Raw genomic sequence first — 14088 nt, 5'->3', positions numbered from 1 at the left:
AGGCATGAGCTACCGCGCCAGGCTAAGAAAGAGATAAGTTCTACTGTTGAACAAATTACTAATACCAAGAGAAAATTTGAAGATAGTTTCATAATTTTTTTGTTTGTATATGGGTAACTGATATATATACATATCTGTGTTCACAATCTATGCATAGATTTAAATGTAGCTCTTATATGTTATTTTAACAAAGCAATTTAAAGTATGAGTTAGATATAGACATACGTGACGGAAATCTGCCTGAAATTTTAACTTGTTACTTAACTTGCTATAAAATTTTGATTAGCTGCTAAATATTAAATTTTCATCTATATCCCTTCTAATTCCACAAAGGGTTTTTGGAGACTAAATTAAATTTATGTAAATTACATTTACTCATAAATTTTCTGAGACATCTTTCACATCAGGATCAATTTACTAGTTAATCTTCTTCACTTAGTCTTAACTTTTTTTCTCTATAAGAGAAGTTTATTTGTGTTTAGGAAATTTATTCCAGTCTTGATTCTCTTAATTTATGAAGTTAATTCTTTGATTAATTTAATTATTTAATTTATTTAAGCCCTCTCTTTCTTTTTTTTTTTTTTTTTTGAGACGGAGCCTCACTCTGTCACCCAGGCTGGAGTGCAGTGGTGTGATCTCGGCTCACTGCAACTTCCATCTCCTGGGTTCAAGCAATTCTCCTGCCTCAGCTTCCTGAGTAGCTGGGATTACAGGTGCCTGCCACCACACCTGGCTAATTTTTGTATTTTTAGTAGAGATGGGGTTTCACCATGTATGGCAGTCTGGTCACAAACTCCTGACCTCAAGTGATCTGCCCACATTGACCTCCCAAAGTGCTGGGATTACAAGTGTGAGCCACTGTGCCTGACCTAAGCCCTCTCTTTCTGTGGCTCAGATCAAACCATATCTTCATCTGTCATATGAACAGTATTGCTATTTTATACTCTTGATTTCTGCCTGGCCTAAATGACATTCCTTCAGTGACTTTTTAGATCTTAAAAATCACAGATCCAGTTCCTTGACATATTTTTAAAAAATGAAATGCAATGTTGTCTATTCAGTTTAATGGGTCATTTTAAATACTCACATTTCCCAATATCTTATGAATTTTTCTTATTTTATTACAGAATAATGCAAAAGGAAATAGAAACATTTACTTTACATGTGAAAAATGTCAGTAGTACGATGAAGGAATCTGGAATCCTATTTCTAGTCCATCATGAGACACTCTGTTATTGTCTTTTATATATTGCAGTCATACTGATCTCTTGGACTGATCACCTTTGTCATTTTGTGGTTACCCAGCTGATATGGTTTGGCAGTGTCCCCACTCAAATCTCAACTTGAATTGTATCTCCCAGAATTCCCACGTGTTGTGGGAGGGACCCAGGAGGAGGTAATTGAATCATGGGGGCAGGTCTTTCCCGTGCTATTCTCGGGATAGTGAATAAGTCTCAGGAGATCTGATGGGTTTAACAGGGGTTTCCGCTTTTGGTTCTTCCTCGTTTTCTCTCCACCACCATGTAAGAAGTACCTTTTGCCTCCCACCATGATTCTGAGGCCTCCCCAGCCATGTGGAACTGTAAGTCCAATTAAACCTCTTTTTCTTCCCAGTCTCGGGTATGTCTTTATCAGCAGCATGAAAACGGACTAATAGAGTAAATTGGTACAAGTAGAGTGGGGTGTTGCTGAAAAGATACCCAAAAATGTGGAAGCGATTTTGGAACTGGGTAACAGGCAGAGGTTGGGACAGTTTGGAGGGCTCAGAAGAATACAGGAAAATGTGGGAAATTTTGGAACTTCCTACAGACTTGTTGAATGGCTTTGCCCCAATGCTTATAGCAGTATGGACAATAAAGTCCAGGCTGAGGTGGTCTCAGATGGAGATGAGGAACTTGTTGGGAACTGGAGTAAAGGTGACTCTTGTTATGTTTTAGCAAAGAGACTGGTGCCATTTTGGCCCTGCCCTAGAAATTTGTGAAACTTTAAACTTGAGAAAGATGATTTAGGGTATCTGGCAGAAGAAGTTCCTAAGCAGCAAAGCATTCAAGAGATAACTTGGGTGTCATTAAAGGCACTCAGTTTTATAAGGGAAGCAGAGCATAAAACTTTGGAAAATTCGCAGCCTGACTATGCAATAGAAAAGAAAAACCCATTTTCTGGGGAGAAATTCAAGCCGGCTGCAGAAATTTGCATAAGTAGCAAGGAGCCAAATGTTAATCCCCAAGATCATGGGGAAAATGTCTCCAGGCCATGTCAGAGACCTTTACAGCAGCCCCTCCCATCACAAGCCTGGAGGCCTATGAGGAAAAAGTGGTTTCATGGGCCTGGCCCAGGGTCCCTGTGCTGTGTGCAGCCTAGGGACTTGGTGCCCTGTGTCCCAGCCACTCCAGCCATGGCTGAAAGGGGCCAGTGTATAGCTTGGGCTGTGGCTTCAGAGGCTTGGCAGCTTCCACCTGGTGTTGAGCCTGTGGGTGCACAGAAGTCAAGAATTGAGGTTTGGGAACCTCTGCCTAGATTTCAGAAGATGTATGGAAATGCCTGGATGCCCAGGCAAAAGTTTGCTGCAGGGGTGGGGCCCTCATGGAGAACCTCTGCTAGGGCAGTGAGGAAGGGAAATGTGGGGTTCGATTCCCCACACAGAGTCCCTACTGGGGCACTGCCTAGTGGAGCTGTGAGAAGAGGGCCACCATCCTTCAGACCCCAGAATGGTAGATCCACTGACAGCTTGCACCATGTGCCTGGAAAAACTGCAGACATTCAATGCCAGCCCATGAAAGCAGCCAGGAGGAAGGCTATACCCTGCAAAGCCACAGGGGCAGAGCTGCCCAAGACCATGAGAACCTACCTTTTGCATCAGCGTGACCTGGATGTGAGACCTGTAATCAAAGGAGATCATTTTGGAGCTTTAAAATTTGGCTGCCCCACTTGTTTTCGGACTTCCATGGGCCCTGTAACCTCTTTGTTTTGGCTAATTTTTCCCATTTGGAACAGTAGCGTTTCCCCAATACCTGTACTCCCATTGTATCTAGGAAGTAATTAGCTTGCTTTTGTATTACAGGCTCATAGGCAGAAGGGACTTGCCTTATCTCAGATGAGACTTTGGACTGGACTTTTGAGTTAATGCTGAAATGAGTTAAGACTTTGGGGCACTGTTGGGAAGGCATAATTGGTTTTGAAATGTGTGGACATGAGATTTGGGGGGGCCAGGGGCAGAATGATATGGTTTGGTGGCGTCCCCACCCAAATCTCACCTTGAATTCCCACATGTTGTGGGAGGGACCCAGGAGGGAGGTAATTGAGTCATGGGGGCAGGTCTTTCCTGTGCTATTCTCAGGATAGTGAATAAGTCTCAGGAGATCTGATGGGTTTATCAGGGGTTTCCACTTTTGCTTCTTCCTCATTTTCTCTTCCACCTCTATGTAAGAAGTGCCTTTTGCCTCCCACCATGATTCTGAGGCCTCCTTAGCCATGTGGAACTGTAAGTCCAATTAAACCTCTTTTTCTTCCCAGTCTCGGGTGTGCCTTTATCAGCAGCATGAAAATGGACTAATACACCAGCCCATTAGAATGTAATCTTTTATTTCACTTTGGTGGTGAAAAATATTTTATCACATTTAATTTTAGAAATCAACAATAAATAAGTGGTTCTCTTTACTACAAGTACTGTGAAACAATGGAAATGGATGTTTTTTGTATTTCTGATTTTATTTGGGGTTTAAATATTACAATCAAGTATATGTGAATGAAATAGTATTAAGACTGAATACCTGTATTTTAATGATTTTGTAATAAAACTCTGAAGAAAAAAGATCAGAGTAGGAATTCAAAAGGCATTTCTTTTTGGTGGGTTTTATGTTTGTGATGGGGTCAAGAGATAGGTTAACTAGAAGAAAATCATATAGTATTGTGTACAACTTTATCAAACAGAGGATCCAGCTACCCAGAAAAAAGCGACACTATTGTTATTGTGTATTGTCATAACCGACTGGACCAGTTTTCCCAACTGTGTACTTCCATAGCAGCTTGTACATCCTCTGTCATGGCACTTAGTTCACTTTATTTAAATCAGTTGTTAACTTTATTTCCCTGTAACCTCTGTGAAGTCCTAGAGTATCGCATGTTTGATGTAAATACCATTGTATCCCTAGCACCTAGCATAGTGCCAGCCAAGTAAAAGGTGCTTAGTAAATAGTTATTGAACAAGTTGTTTTTTTTGGTGCTATTGGTACTTTCATCCAAGTAAACCACTATAAAATAGTAACTAAACAATTTTATCCTAATAATTTGTTAATCTCTTAATGTTTGATTTTCAGTGATTAATGCTTTAATATACAAAAAGTGGGATCTAAATGATTTCTTAAATTCCATGTAAACATATAGTCATGAATATATTTGGTCTACTCATTCTTTTAGCTGAGTAGAACCATTTAGGGTATAATGGAAGGAACCTTAGGCTAGAAGTTAAAAAGCTGGGGTTGGTCTCCTGAGCTACTTACTAGTTGTCCCCTTATGCAAGTTACTTATTGCATCTGAGCCTATTTCCTTTATCTATAAATGGAAAGTTAAAAGGCATGATGTATTGTGAACTCACTCTGGAAACTCTTACACCAATTTGTGTTACTACACATTTGCCTGCATGTGAATAGAATAAAATGAAATAGCATTTGTGAGGATAGAACACATAACCTTGATATCATTATCATCATGCCAAATGAAACTATAAAATCAACTTCTAACCAGCTTGCAAAAAAATGTCTGGCTTAGGCCAGGCATGGTGGCTTACACCTGTAATCTCAGCACTTTCAGAGGCTGAGGCAGGAGGATTACTTGAGCCCAAGAGTGTGAGGCCAGCCTGGGCAGCATAGCAAGACCCTGTCTTTACAAAAATTTAAAAAATACTAGCTGGGCATGGTAGTGCATGCCTGTAGTCCCAGATACTCAGGAGGCAGAGGAGGGAGGATCACTTGAGCCCAGAAGGCCAAGGCTGCAGTGAGCCATGATCATAGCACTGCACTCCAGCCTAGGAGACACAGCAAGACGCTGTCTCAAAAAAAAAAAAAAAAAATCACACAGAAAGTAGGGGCCAGTATTCTAGCAAGCAGTCTGCCATTAGTACATAACAAAACTCCTTGTAGAGCTACTGGTAAACTCAGTACACATGTAATTACAATGTGATAAATGGAAAATTGTTTTCCTGTTTTTAAAAATAAGTTGGTCTACTCAGGGAAAAAACAATTCTAATTGAGAATAATTTTGCTTGAATAAAGTAGTTCCTTAGCTCATGAGTAGCTTAAACAACTTCATTACTTGAAAATCTAAATGAATGAAATGAGTATACTATTATCCAAGAGCTCAGCTCAAAAGAAAGAGAACTGCTCCAGTTCCAAAGTGTTTATAAAGACATGGCATGAAAACAAGAGTAAGTATTTCTACATTCCAGTTATTGCTACATTCTTATCAGATTTTTATTATTAGGTGAGGGAAAGCAATAAGAAAAATTGACCAAACATTTATTGATGGATGTACTGTGGGTTCCCAAGGAGGTTCCAAAACAAGAGGAATGATTAAATTTAGCACTTTATTTTTGTGGTTTGTTTCACTTCTTAATAAGGATATAAGAAAATAATGAAAATTGGCCGGGCGCGGTGGCTCACGCCTGTAATCCCAGCACTTTGGGAGGCTGAGGCAGGCGGATCACGAAGTCAGGAGATCGAGACCATCCTGGCTAACATGGTGAAACCCTGTCTCTACTAAAAATACAAAAAATTATCTGGGCGTAGTGGCGGGCGCCTGTGGTCCCAGCTACTCGGGAGGCTGAGGCAGGAGAATGGCATGAACCCTGGAGGCGGAGCTTGCAGTGAGCGGTGATTGCGCCACTGCACTCCAACCTGGGCGACAGAGCCAGACTCCGTCTCAAAAAAAAAAAAAAAAAAAAAAGAAAATTAAGAGGAAAGCCAATAAATGTTTTACCTTCTATTGACTTGGGGTAATAACCTCTCAATCTTTTCTCCCTATGGTCTGTTGCCTTGACAGTCTTGCTAACTAATGGGTAAGATTATTCTTCCTATTTGACTTCTACTTAGTTTCAGGAAGGGCAGGTATTTTCTGTTTCTAACTCCATAGTTTAGAAAAAATTGCCAGAAACTTGTGGCAAATAATGTAAAGTGAAACAACACTTTAAGAGCTATCTGATAATTGTATACTAGCATTTCTATGGGCACAAATATGGATTTACATTTATCCTAGCTATTGAAAGACTTAAGTCTTATTATGGATTTCCTAGCAATAACTTAAGGATTGAATTGCTCTTGAGAAAATATTTTGATACTTAGCACTGTGTAAAGCTAAGTTTTTTCACTACCTTTGCTTAGTTTACAACACAAAGCAAAATTGTCATAATTGTATGACACAAAAATTTACGGAACTTTAAAAAATTTTATCTGTTATGTTCCTGGTTTGCACTAAGTTATTTATTATGGCTTTATTTTCAGTTATTTCCATTAAAAATAGTGTACCATAAATAGAAAATGCTTTAAGTGTTTTTAAAAATTGAAATACCCATTATTTCTGTATGGAGGGTATTTCAAGGATTACACTGAACATTTCACAAGGGGGCACCAAAGACTCATTTATGATGATTTTGGCTTTTCTTCAAAAAAGTAAATGTAGCTTTTATATATTTGACGCTGATGTGCTGTGACATTGCCAAATAGGGGAAATGTTCCTTGAGTTAATTTTTAAAGTGTATATAGAATAAATTTTGGTAATAGTTATTACTTAGAGTTGGTAATTAAAATATTTTAGTTGGCTTGCAAGAGTGTACTGTTTTCCTGGAATACCTTATTGGTTTCCCCAGAACACCTATTGGCGGGCCCTGGTTTGTGCTTTGGCCATCTGTGTTTACTTGCCCAACAGCTCTGCACTCCTGGCTCCCTCAGCATGGACTGTGGAGCCAGAGGAGTAGAAGGAGCAATGGAAACCTGGCAGGTGAGTGCTGTTGTGAATGGTGGTGGCGTGCTACCAGTGATTTCCCTCTGGCATTCTCATTCCTGCAGAAAGGTAGTGTTCGGTTCAGGTCCTAATCTCATCCTGCCTAGATTACTATAAATGCCTCCTAACACGTTTGTTTCTTTCTTCTCATGTTTCAAACGTGAGAATTTGAATTTGGGGAGATTCAAATTCTCCCCATTTGAATCTCTCCTAAACGTCCACTGCCTGGTTATTTGTACCAAAATGTGGCCCGTCATGTTGCCTCCTACTAAAAACGTAGCAGAATTTAGAATCTCCTAATGGTCCTTTCTAGCAATCTCTCCCATCATTCTACTCTGTACACTTTGTTCTAGCCAAACTAGATTCTTTGTTGTTTTCTAAACTTGCCATGTGATTTCTCTACTTCCTTCCTCCTTACCATATTAAATCACATAAAAATCCTGCTAATCCTTGGTTTATTTCCATGAATCATTTTCTGATCTCTCCAACAAGATGAGATATTTACCTTCATTGAATCTGGTGTTTATTTATACTTTTCTTATGGTATTTCTGGCATATTTTATTTGTGATAATTCTTTACTTGTCTTCTACCATTAGCAAGTTCCTTAAGGGCCAAACTGTTTTCTCTTTCTACCTCCTTTAGCATGGTATCTTGTGCATGACAAAATATGCAGCAAGTGTTCATTGAATTGCTGAAGTAGTGATGACTGGTTGTCATGTGATATGACAAATTTCATCCAAATCTCAATTTTCTTTACTTTTTCAGCTGGTATCATGGGGAACTTGAAATACAGTTGTTTTTGAGCGGGCTAAAATGGAGACACCACCCTCTTCACACTCCCTTTGCTCTAACCCTCCAATTACTTGGAGTTTGGACAGCATTCCATTTTTCTATTCCTCCTTGCCTTTGCCAATGCTGTTTTCCCTCTTGGATTGTTGTTCTCTCCCTACCCCATGTGTCCTAATTGAACTTGCCTTTGAAGACTACTCAGGGGTCATTCAACTGATCACCTCCCCAGGCTGGTTGTATCTTTCTCCTCAACACAGCTGGAGCCCCTCTATACTGTGTTATCACAGCATTTATCAGATCTTTTATGTTTTCCTTATTAGACAGTGATTTCCTTTGACCTGTGTCTGTGTCCCCAATACTTATTTTGTTTAGTGTCTTAGCACTGAATAGATGTTCAGTTTGGCAAAAGCCTTCCCTGCCACCTCTTCTGTTCCCAGTCTAAGTTGGGTATACACACAGTGCTATGGGGCAAAGAGGGAGCGCCTAAGTCAAACAGTTCTTCCCTATTGTTGTTAAAAATGAGGAAATGTAGGCCAGGCACGGTGGCTCATGCCTGTAATCCCAGCACTTTGGGAGGCCAAGGCGGGTGGATCACTTGAGGTCAGGAGTTCGAGACCAGCCTGGCCAACATGGTGAAACCCCGTCTCTACTAAAAATACAAAAAAGCTGGGCATGGTGGCACATGCCTGTAATCCCAGCTGTTCGGGAGGCTGAGGCAGCCAAATTGCTTGGACCCAGGAAGCAGAGGTTGCAGTGAGCCAAGATTGTGTCACTGCACTCCAGCCTGGGCAACAGAGTGAAACTCTGTCTGAAAAAAATAAACAAATAAAGAGATGTCCAGGCTGCTGATGTGAAAGATCTCATTTTTTCTTCTGTGCTGTGAGAAATATATAAACTGCTACCTCCCTCTTTATGTACTGATACAGAGTATAATTTGCACTCATTTTCCAGTTACTTTATAAGTACTCTTGAATTGTTTTATGAGGTGTGTAAATATCCCAAGGGCAAGGGCTGTGCTTACCTCTCTCCAGTGCTCTAGTGTCTGCTACAGGTACTATAATCAGATAGAGACACAGTAAATGTTGACAAAAAGGGCTGTAGAATCCTGAAACAGTGACACCAATTAAAAATATTTATATATCTTTTTTCCCTTCTTTCCCCTTGCTGTCAGTATGCATACATTTTATATATCTTTATCATTGGTGGCTAATTTTCAGTTTGGCCAGGCAGTAAACTATATGTCTTACCGACATTATCTCATTATGTTAAGAGCAACCCTATGAGGCAGTACCACTATTATCTGCAATTTCTTTTCCAGAGAAGGAAACCAAGGCTTAGAGGAGCTTAAAAATATGTTCATTCCACATTAGTAAATTCAGAGCTGGAGTGAAAAAAATGGTGGCTGTTTGATTCCAAATATTTCACCTTGGCTTTCTGCCTGCTCATACTTTCCTGAATAGTACTCTTCTCCTGCATCAGCCCAACTTTGGTGCTGCTAACCCCTGATTTATTAAAGAATCACTTGCTGTTGGTTTGGCCTTAGGTAAGGAGATTAGAAATTCAAGTTATTGGACTTCTTTTTTTCTGACCACCGATACCTGATTGGAGGATTAAAAGCTGAGATCATTTATTTTGACCAATCTAATATTCTTATTATAAGTTTTAATAACATAATCTTTATTTCTTAATTAAATATGGTCAATTCATTTAACAAATATTTATTGAGCATTTACTGCATTATGCCAGGCTTTGTTCTAGGTGCTGGGGCTACAGGAGAGACCAACACAGGTCAAAAAAATTTCTTAGAGCTAAAATCCATTTTAAAAAAAGAGGTGGGAGGAAGAAGAAACAAAGGAGGAGAAGAGAAAAATAAATTATTATCTACTAGTAAAAATTATAATGTCCTAAAGCAATATTAAGAGTTTTCACACTTTGACTAGGGAAGGGTTAAAAATTGAATTATCTCATCAGTCTGTGCAAGAAACAAAGTAATGTAATGGAATATATTGACAATTAGAATAAATCTAAACCAGCAGGTCCAGATGGTAGTTATCTTGGATAAGTTAAGAAATTGCCTAATGAATATATTAAACTAATTATGTTCCTTTTTCAAAAAAAGTATGAACTGTTAAGTTAGGAAATAAGGGAAAAAAGTCATTTTCCAGTTAAATGTAATAATGATGTGGGTAGTTGTTATCCAGTATAGATAAGATACATAATTTAACAAAAGTAAAAATAACCAATGATTATTTAAAAAATGGAAATAAGCAATATATAAAATTTATAACCCATGTTTCTAAATCTCCTTACCACACGCAGTTACTTTAGAGATTGGAATGTGGGGGTGGTACCACATATCATTCCATGTGGAGTTGCCATCCAGCTCCTAGGAAAAACACTCTAATGCACTGTCCTGTCATTCAGATTCATTTGTGTATACAAATTTAAAGTATGCCTTAGCTATGTGGAAATACATGAAGACATCCCCAATAGGAACAGAGGCTATTTATTCAGAGCTTGCTATAGCCAGGGAGTCAGCCTCCATCACTTGTATTTTGCAGAGACTCAAATATAGGCAAAGTAGTGGGAAATCTTTATAGTGAAAAAAAGAGAAGATTTTAGGCATACTCCCATTGGAGGCTGTTAACATAGGAAGCTGAAAATGAGTTAACTAGAATCTAGTGGGCATCCTATGTGATTGATTTAGGGAACATACTTGGCTTTTTCTTGTTGGTCCTGAAGAGAACCAGGACCAACAAAAGAGGTCAAAGAGAGGGAAGAGAGGGCAAAATTAGGGAAGCTGGCAGTTACCAAGTCCATACCATTCTGAGCCTATTGCTGCAAAAGTTGTGGTTCGGCTTCCAAGGCTGACTGCTGCCAGAGTTTTGTCATACATGGCATGGCCACTGTCCATTTGTATATTCAGACTCTCAGCCATATAAAATATCCAATTTCCATCAAAAATTAAAATCACAATGATAATATGAATTTTGTCTCTTGGTGCTATTCCTGTTCACACTCAGAAAGTTAAGAACAAGGCTTACATTGGCTTATGTTGGACCCTACCGCACCAAACTCAGAGAAGGACTGACACTTTAAAATCATTAAACAATAGGTAGGATGCCTGAAAATATGCTTCTGATTGTCAAGGAGATATTTACACATACATATACTAGCCAGTCTCTCCAACAGTACTTGGGAGAATCATTAAATCCCTGTAGTTTTTCACACTAAACAAGCTACATAAAATACCCCAAAGCAAATTAATCATTGTACTGCAGAAGGTCAGCCCTTGTGGTTTTTGGTTTGAGGCTCATGTTGGAAAACCTACGGTCTTTTTCTCTGTCTGTAGCAGCTTAATATGATATCACTTTTGTCCCACAATTATACTGGTTTCTCATATCATAGTTTTAGCTGCTTTGCAGGGTGATTGCCTGAGATGTTCTCCAGGATTCCCCAAGCTGAATTTCAGGTGTACAAAAAAATTTATGTAAGAACATCCCAAACAAACACTTCAAATTTGCTGATTATATGTTCAGAGTTAGAAGAGAATAAACAGAGAAGCTTAATTCCATTTATGTTTATATTTCTATTTGCCATTAAAGACTTTGATTTTAAACTATCTTGGTTTCAACAATGATAAAGAAAAAAGGCTTTTCTACAGTTTTAGAAAAACTGGCTAGGGGCTGGGTGCAGTGGCTCATGCCAGTAATCCCAGCATTTTGGGAGGCTGAGGCAGGTGGATCACTTGAGGTCATGAGTTCAAGACCAGCCTGGCTAACATGGTGAAACCCTGTCTCCACTAAGAAAAAATACAAAACATAGCTGGGCATGGTGGTGCGTGCCTGTAGTCCCAGCCACTCGGGAGGCTGAGGCAGGAGAATTGCTTGAACTCAGGAGGTGAAGGTTGCAGGGAACCGAGATTACACCACTGCATTCCAGCCTGGATGACAGAGTGAGACTCCATCTCAAGAAAAAAAAAGAAAAACTGGCTAGGGTTTATCACTTGGGGGCAAAGACAGAATCTAATGTGCTAAAAGTAAATAGTTGAAGCGATTCTCATGCCTCAGCCTCCCGAGTAGCTGGGATTACAGGTGTGTGCCACCACACCCCGCTATTTTTTTTTTTTTTTTTTAGTAGAGATGGGGTTTCACCATATTGCCCAGACTGGTCTTGAACTCCTGACCTCAGGCGATCTGCCTGCCTCGGACTCCCAAAGTGTTGGGATTACAGGCATGAGCCACTGTGCCCAGCCGAATTGTGTACTTTAAATGGGTGAACTGTGATATGTCAATTATATCTCAATGAAGTTGTTACCAAAGAAATTAGCAAAACATTATAACAGTTTATAACCTAGGCATTTGGGTTCAAATTACTGTCTTTGTGGTTCTCACACCGTTCTTTAATCTCGTGAGATTGCTTTTAGAGAGAAAGGCCACATAACATAGTGGTCAAAGAGCAAGGGCTTTGGAATCAGACTTTTGGCTTCAGCACTTTCAAGCTATGTATCTTTGAGCAAATTATCTCACCTTTCTAAGTTTTGTAAACTGTAAATTGAGACTAATATCAATCTCTTTGGGCTATTGTTAGGAGCCCATAGCAAATATGTAATAAGTGTTAGCTACTATTAATGTTAAAACAAATTGACTTCCCATCAGCATGGGCTATCTAAAATAGGGATGAACAAATCCTGCCTGTGAGCAAAGCACCATGCAGAATGATCGCAATGGAAAGCAACTCCAGAAGTTCATTTCAACAAAGATCTAGTGAGTGGTAGGCACTCAGCAGGGGATGTGGTGGGGCTGGGAGGAGGTTAAAATAAAATATAGCTCCCTCAGCCCCCAGGAATTTACTGTCTGGTGGGTGGCACTAGGGGAAGAGGGTGTACCTCTTCATACCAGTGATTTTAATACATTTTTGAGATATGGGTTTGCACCAAGTATTCAAGAGCAAGAGGAGAGACAAATGAAAATAATTCATGGGAAGGTATACTGAAGGAGATGAGACCCAAGCTGAGTTTTGAAGAATGAGAAAATTTAGCCTGGTAAAGAAAGGCCGGGAGAGTTTCTCTGGTGGTAGAAACAGCACAAGCAAATGCCTGAAGAGCCCACTTACATGCGAACTCTCAAATTGCTATCTCCCAAATTCTGGGTTCCTATGTCAAATGCAAACTGAAAATCTTCATTTGGATGACTAATAGACTTTTTAATTTTTTTCAAACTTTTTAAGTTCAGGGGTACGTGTGCAGGATGTGCACGTTTGTTACATAGATAAATGTGTGCCATGATGGTTTGCTATACAGATCATCCTATTACCTAGGTATTAAGCCCAGCATCTATTAGCTGTTCTTCCTGATGTGCTCTCTCCTTCCATCTCTACCCTCCAACAGGCCCCAGTGTGTGTTGTTTCCCACCATGTGCTATCAATCAGCTCCCAGTTATAAGTGAGAACATGCAGTGTTTGGTTTTCTGTTCCTGTGTTAGTTTGCTTAGGATAATGGCTTCCAGCTCCATCCATATCCCTGCAAAGGACATGATCTCATTCCTTTTTATAGCTGCATAGTATTTCACGGTGTATATGTACCACATTTTCTTTATCCAGTCTATCATTGATGGGCATTTAGGTTAGTTCCATGTCTTTGCTATTGTGAAGAGTGTTGCAGTGAACATATGCATGCACATATCTTTATAACAGAATGATTTATAATCCTTTGGGTATATACCCAGTAATGCGATTGCTGGGTCAAATGGTATTTCTGCATCTAGGTCTTTGAGGAATTTCCACACTGTCTTCACAATGGTTAAGCTAATTTACACTCCCACCAACAGTGTAACAGTGTTCCTTTTCCTCCACAATCTTGTCAACGTCTATTGTTTCTTCTTTTTAATAATTGCCATTCTGACTGGTGCGAGATGGTATCTCACTGCGGTTTTGATTTGCATGTCTCTAATAATCAGTGATGTTGAGCTTTTCTTCATGTTTGTTGGCTGCATATATGTCTTCTTTTGAGAAGTGTCTGTTCATATCCTTTGCCCACTTTTTAATGGGTTTTTTTTTCTTGTAAATTTATTTAAGTACCTGGCAGATGCTGGATATTAGACCTTTGTCAGATGAATAGATTGCAGAAACTTTCTCCCATTCTGTAGGTTGTCTGTTCACCCTGATGATAGTTTCCTTTACTGTGCAGAAGCTCTTTAGTTTACTTAGATCCCATTTGTCAATTTTTGCTTTTGTTGCAATTGCTTTTGGTGTTTTAGTCATGAAATCTTTGCTGGTGCCTATGTCCTGAATGGTATTGCCTAGGT

Source organism: Pan troglodytes, chromosome 7, assembly GCF_028858775.2.
Source record: "Pan troglodytes isolate AG18354 chromosome 7, NHGRI_mPanTro3-v2.0_pri, whole genome shotgun sequence".
In the NCBI taxonomy this organism is placed as follows: domain Eukaryota; kingdom Metazoa; phylum Chordata; class Mammalia; order Primates; family Hominidae; genus Pan; species Pan troglodytes.
Note: the sequence above shows the minus strand (reverse complement) of the source record.